Source organism: Rattus norvegicus, chromosome 7 (genome assembly GCF_036323735.1).
Source record: "Rattus norvegicus strain BN/NHsdMcwi chromosome 7, GRCr8, whole genome shotgun sequence".
Classification (NCBI taxonomy): Eukaryota; Metazoa; Chordata; class Mammalia; order Rodentia; family Muridae; genus Rattus; species Rattus norvegicus.
The window spans coordinates 112298879-112305617 of NC_086025.1; the positions used below are offsets into that span (position 1 = coordinate 112298879).

General features: G+C 50.0%; 1 long non-coding RNA gene across 2 annotated transcripts; it reads right to left on the bottom strand.

Annotated features, from left to right (window-relative positions):
• Positions 1–1287: 1287 nt before the first annotated feature.
• Positions 1288–5435, bottom strand: LOC134479608 (uncharacterized). 2 transcript variants are annotated; one of them, XR_010053150.1, is made up of 2 exons: positions 5297–5435; positions 1288–1592 (listed from the first exon to the last, which is right to left on the bottom strand). It is a non-coding gene; the product is annotated as an uncharacterized LOC134479608 (long non-coding RNA). The 2 variants fall into 2 exon arrangements; XR_010053151.1 differs by lacking the exon at positions 5297–5435 and adding an exon at positions 4276–4402.
• Between the last annotated feature and the right edge of the window lie 1304 nt (positions 5436–6739).

The following is a 6739-nucleotide window of genomic DNA, read 5'->3' on the forward strand; positions in this document are numbered from 1 at the left end:
GTCTCTGCTGTGGTGTGAGTGAGTTCCTAGGCAGCTCCTATGTAGGCAACTGACTCTATGGATGCTGGGGTTAGCAGGCAGTGAGGCTGGCTTGGAAGTGTGGCCTCACAGGGTGGTGTCTGTGGCTTTATAAGAAGAAGGTGGGGTGGACTGGAGAGATGGCTCAGTGGTTAAGAGCACTGACTGTTCTTGCAGAGGTCCTGAGTTCAAATCCCAGCAACCACATAGTGACACAACCATCTGTGATGCCCTCTTCTGGTGTGTCTGAAGACAGCTATGAGGGGGGAAGAGAGAGAGAGAGAGAGAGAGAGAGAGAGAGAGAGAGAGAGAGAGAGAGAGAAGGGGCTGGGTATTTGGTGGCACACACCTTTAATTTAATTTTAGTACTGGGGAGGTGGAGGCTGGCAGAGTTCAAGGCCAGCCTGGTCTACAGAGTGAGTTCCAGGACAGCCAGGGCTATGCAGAGAAACCATGTCACAAAAAAAACCAAAAACAAACAAACAAACAAACAAAAAAAACAAAGAAGAGGGAGAGAGGAGAAGGAGGGGGGAGGGGGAGGAGGAAAAGGGACATGACCTCAATGTTTCTCCATCCGACCACATTAATGTGTGGCACAGAGGACTTAGCTGGATGTGGCGACATACCAAATTCCTGACAAAACCAGCTGAAGGAAGAAAGACTTGTGGTTCAAGGCTGGCATGGCAACTGGTCACATGGACCCACAAGTACGAAGTAGAGGGTGCTGGTGCTCAGCCCACTTTCTGCTTTGGATTCGGTCTGCAACCCCTGCCTGTGGGGTGGTGGTGCCCATCTTTAATTAACCCCTGTAGAAACCCCCTCAGGATCAGAGATCTGTTCCTGTCAGATTCTAGATGCATGATACCCACCGCATTCTGTCCTCTAAGTCTCCAGAACCATGAACTAAATAAACCTCTATTCTTTATAAAGCACCCAGTCTCCGGTGTCTTGCTGTAGTACTGGGACAGACTCAGACAAACACCCCCAGAGGCTTGCCTCACAGGATTGGCTTTCCTTGGCCTCATTTCCACGCTCTGCAGTCTTTCCAGTCCTCGCTGCTGGCCACTCTCCCCCACCCTAGAACCTGTAGGGCTCTGGCTCATCCTGCCTTACTGGAATCAGGGCTGGCCTGGAGGGAGAGAGAAACCGTGAAGTTGAAGGAAGAGTACAGGACCCCAACCACATACTGTCCCCTTCTCCAGCCCCGCCCACACTCCTCCAACCACCCTTGGCCTCCTCGTAGACTGTGAATGACAGCAACACATCCTATGCTTCAAGCCTTCCAGGGGCTGCCTCTTGTATTCAGGACAAAATCCACCATTGCCTGTGGCTAACAAAGGACGTGCCATCAGGTCTGTTTTCCTTGTAGCCTCATGTCACTCCCAGATCCTGGGCCACTTCCTCATCTCCTGAGCTCAGGCTCTCCTCTGTCCATGCTGATCCCTCCATCTGGAAGGTCTCCTAGGCCGGATGAAGTTCCTCACTGGGCAGAGCCAGATTCAAAGGTAGGCAGGGTGTGGAGGCCGAGACACTGTGAGTTTGCAGCCTGTGTGAGCTACATGGAGAGACTTTGTCTAAAAACAAACAAACAAAAACAAAGAGAAGGGCTGGGAAGATGGCTTAGTGAATAAAGGATTTGCAAAAGAACAAGGCCTTAAGTTTGATCCCAGCGCGAACAGTACATGACGTCTGTGCTTTGAATCCCAGCACAGAGAGGCAGAGACGGGGAGGTCTCTGGGCAAGTCCCAAGTCCCAGTGAAGAGACCCTGTCTCAAAACAAGGAAGTCAAGGTGTGGCACAGCTTTAATCTCAGCACTCAGGCAACAGAAGCAAGTGGATCTCTGTGAGTTCCAGGTAAGCCTGGGCTACACAGCAAATTCTGGGCCAGCTACATAGTGAGACCTTGTCTCAAACAAAACTAAATAAACCAACAAACAAAAAATCCAACATGGATAGCTCCTGAGATTAGCCTCCGGCCTTCACACACAGTGCACATGTGACTTCATGTAGGAAGCTACTTGTGTGCAAGCGCACACACCCCCAGAGAGAGAGAGAGAGAGAGAGAGAGAGAGAGAGAGAGAGAGAGAGAGAGAGAGAGAGGAGGGAAGAAGGAAGACTGTAGGCTGTAAGGTAGGAGTAGCTCTCCTCTGGGATTGGAGCCTTAACCCTGAGCCCGACTACTCCTCTCAGGCCCAGGACACCCAATCCTCCTGTGCACAATGGAGTCCTCTATTCCTTGGTGCCCCATCCCAGCTGAGAGAGAAAGCGGATATGTGGGGGCATCAGAGATAGATCTAGATTACAGCCTGACCCACATGCCCACCCCAGCCCTTGGCAAACTCTGGAGCAGCAAGGTGTCTCTCTGAGTCAGAAGGAGAGGGGTGGTCACCTGTCTCCCTCATGTGACAAGCAGAGGCGACCAGCCCAGCATGGTCCTAGTCACAGGGGTTTTCCCCCAGCCAAGGCCTCTGGTCCACTCCCAGCACTCAGGGCCACTGGCAGACTTTCTTCCTACTGAGAGCTGTTTCTGGGACTTGGGTCTGCCTGTGCCCACACAAACCCCGTAGGTGCCATGTTAGTCATGGTCCTCCAGTGGATCCGAATCCTCAAAATGGGAATTATCAGATTTGTTTACAGGCTGGGGCTGGGTGGTCCAGCAATGGCTGTCCACACAATAGAGAGCTGGAGAGCCTTGTGGCTGTTCAACCCACAGACTGACACCTTTAGCAGTCCCGGCCTGGTGCTGAAGGCCTGGAGGATTCCTAAAGAGCCACCGGTCTTCAACCCAAGTTCAAAATCCAAAGAGGCTGGATTGCAAAGTCTGTTCAAGATGGTGGTAGCAAGGACAAGATGGGTACACCAGCAAGAAGCGGTGCTGGGCGGGCAATGGCAGCCTAGATGCTCCCTCCTAGGGCTGTAGACGGCTCTCACCCGCTCTGACTGAGAAGCTTCTCTCTCCATCTGTATTCCTTGGACATACTCTCACAGGACCACCCAGAGGCAGGCCTCTAAGTGGACTCCAGATCCAATCAAGTTGACGCTCAACATTCACCATCACAGCTACCCTCACAGGGAGACACTTAATCTTCACCGACTGGACTCGCTTTAGCGTCGCCCAGGAGACGACTTCTGGTAGTGTCTGAGGGAGTTTCCAGAGAGGTTTGATTGAGGAGGGAAGACCACCTCCTTTATCATAGAGCTCATTCCTACCCTTTAGCAATTTATCCAGAGATGCTAAGAGCAACCAACCAGCAAAATAATCACTTTCCTTATTTTCCCCCAAACTAGTCGAAAGTTTTGTATACCGGGTCACCAAAACCATCGCTACTCACGACTGATGGGTCAAGATAAGCAAAGGCATTTGCCTCTGTAAGCCTAAAGCATAGTTTCCATTATGGGCTTTCAGTACCTCCTTCTCTATCCGTGGCAGTCTCATCTCAGAGACTGGGGTCCCTAATGCACAGAGAAGGGAAGAAGGAGGAAAGGGGGGAAGAGGAAAAGGGGAAGCCAGCTGGGTTCCAGCACTCATCTCTGCTTCCTGACTTCAGCATGATCGGCTACCTCTTGTTCCCAAAGCGTGAGTCCAGCCACCATGATGGACCACACTCCCCCTCCCCCATCCGCCCCCAGTGAACCAAAAATCCCTTCCATTTGTGAGTTGCATTGGTCTAGCATCTTGTCACGCTGGCTGACTCCCTCCTGTCTCTTCCCCCACAAGCAGTTTCCTTCCCACAAGAAAGGGCCCTGGTGGGCTGGAGAGATGGCTCAGTGGTTAAGAGCACTGACTGCTCTTCCAGAGGTCCTGAGTTCAATTCCCAGCAACCACATGGTGGCTCACAACCATCTGTAATGAGATCTGACGCCCTCTTCTGGCCTGCAGTCACATATGCAGGCAGAATGCTGTGCATAAAATAAATAAATAATTCTTTAAAAAAAAAAAGAAAGGGCCCTGGTTCCACATCCCCTTCATTTGTTTGTTTGTTTGTTTTGTTTTGTTTTTCTTCAGTTTTTTTGAGATAGGGTTTCTCTGTGTAGCCCTGGTTGTCCTGGAATTTGTAGAGCAGGCTGGCCTTGAACTCTGTGATTCTCCTGCCTCTGCCTCCCAAATTCTGGGCTTAAAGGTATGTGCCAGCTTCACCCTTTTTTCTTAGAGAAAGGAGCTGGCTTCTCAGGTGCTCCTGTCTGCCCCATCCTCTGCAGAGTGCTTCAGTTGACCCACCCTTAACCAGCCCTCTCAGAGACTGCCACTGTACTCACTGACTGAATAAGGAAACTGAGGCTTGGTCAGGACCACACAGCAGGAGAAGCAGAGAGGGGCCAGTTGCCTCCTGATGCCCAGCCACCTTCAGGAATGAATATGGGAATCTAGGAAAGCTTCCATCCTGGGCAAAAGGAGAGGGACAAACCAGAAAGAAAGGAAGGAAGGAAGGAAGGAAGGAAGGAAGGAAGGAAGGAAGGAAGAAAGAAAGAAAGAAAGACAGAAAGAAAGAGAGAGAGAAAGAGGATCAAAGTCTGCAGGACTCCTGGGGAGCCTGATGTAAATAGGCCCAGTTCTTGGGAAATGTCCACTTCAGAAACCTGTTCTTATTTTTCCACAGCGGGACACAGGAATTGGGCTCCTCAATATCAGTTTTAAATGTTTACAATTTTTCTTTCTTTACAAAACAGGGTCGGGGTTGGGGATTTAGCTCAGTAGTAGAGCGCTTGCCTAGGAAGCACAAGGCCCTGGGTTTGGTCCCCAGCTCCGAAAAAAAAAAAAAAAAAGAACAAAAAAAAAGAGTAAAAAACAAAAACAAAAACAAAAACAAAACAAACAAACAAAAAAAAAAAAACAGGGTCTTTCTCTGTAACCCTAGTTGTTCTGGAATTCATTCTATAGACCAGGCTGGCCTCACAGAGATCAACCTGCCTCTGCCTCCCGAGTGCTGGGATCAAAGGCCTGTGCCACCACTCAGCTCTGATTCTGTTTCTTCATGGCTGTGCCCGGCAGACCAGGTGGTACAAATATCTCAGCTGGAAGGTATCTGCAAGATTTCTATGTCTCAGAGCTGTCATAGGGCTGGGAGACAGCGTCTGTCACAGTAGGCTTGGCTTTCCAAGGTTGGCACTTAGTAGGAGCTTGTGCTGTGGTTCCTGGCTAACAGGCTGGCGCTGGCTGGATGGTCACAGACCTGTCCCTGTGTCAGTAGAGTATTACTGTCAAACACTCATCAATTGCTAGAGGATGGGGGGGGGGGAGAGGACCCGGATGTCTCCTTGGATGCATGGCAATACAAACCTCATTTTCCTCAGCTGCAAACGGAGGGGGTGGATGTGACCACCTGCTGACTCAGCATCCAGGGGGTCTTGGGTCTCAGTTTCCCCTCATCATCTGCTCCTAGCTCTACTAAAATCTCACAGGCTAGAGTTTCACTGCCCTGCCCTTGTCTCTGCAGAATTCTAGAATCTTCTGGCCACTCCCTCCTTTTCATTCCATGCCTAGATGCCAAGAGGAAGAGACCATTAGACTATCTCAGTGCACTTCCTGGCTGACAGTGACGCCTGTTTTGGTGTTTGTTGGCTTGCTTTTGAGACCGGCTCTCCTGTACCCAAGACTCACATGGAACACTTATTTGTTTGTATGGTTTTTTTTTTTAAAGATTTATTTATTCCATGTACATTGTCACTGTCTTTGGACAGACCAGAAGAGGGTATCGGATCCCATTACAGATGGTTGTGAGCCACCATGTGGTTGCTGGGAATTGAACTCAGGTCCTCTGGAAGAGCAGTCAGTGCTCTTAACCTCTGAGCCATCTCTCCAGCCCTTGTTTGTATGTTTTAACACAAGGCTGTCCTGGACCTCACTTTGTAGACCAGGCTGGCCTTGAACTCACAGAGAGCCTTTGTCTCCACAATGCCTGGCTCACCTGGAATTCTTCAGCAAATCCTACCAGTGTGCACCACCACAACCCGCTCACCTGGAATTCTTAAGTATCTGCGACCTTGAATTCCTGACCATCCTGCCTTAGCCTCTCAGTTACTAAGGTCACAGACATGAGCCACACAGCAATATAACCATGGTCACAGCAACACTATTCACAAGGGGCAGAAGGTTGAAACACTCCAGCGTCTGTCAACAAACGAAGACAAAAACGTAAGACTTATCCACACAGTACAACGTTATTCAACCATGAAAAGGTACTGAGAGCTGGCACCCACTACTACATGGAGAACCCTTGAAAACACAGCCAGCAAAAGCAGGAAGACGGAAGAGGGCTCCCACAGTAGGAGTCCGCTGTAAAATGTTTACAATAGGCGATTCACGGAGACAGGAAGTGGATTAGACATTCCCAGGGCCTTGGGGGGGGGGGGGAGAGTGGGGAGTCAGGTTTCAGTGTCTGTTTGGAAATAGATAATTAGGATGGCTGTCCATACTGTAGCTGTAAACAGTACCCCTGAATTGGGCACTTCCAATGTTAGAATGAAAGCTGGCTCTGGGGGCTCGTGCCTGGTGCCAGCACACTAGAGGCTGAGACAGGGGGACAGTTGTCATGGTTAATCCTGATTGTCAGCTTACCTGGATCTGGACTCAACTATGAAATAAGACACTGGGCACACCTGTGTGAGACCTTCTTGACCCTGTTATTTAACAGGAGGAAGACCTGCCCTAAACGTGGCTGCCCCTTTTCAGTGTTGGTCCTGGTAAAAGAAGTTGGAGGGAAATGGCTTTACTTTTTTGCTT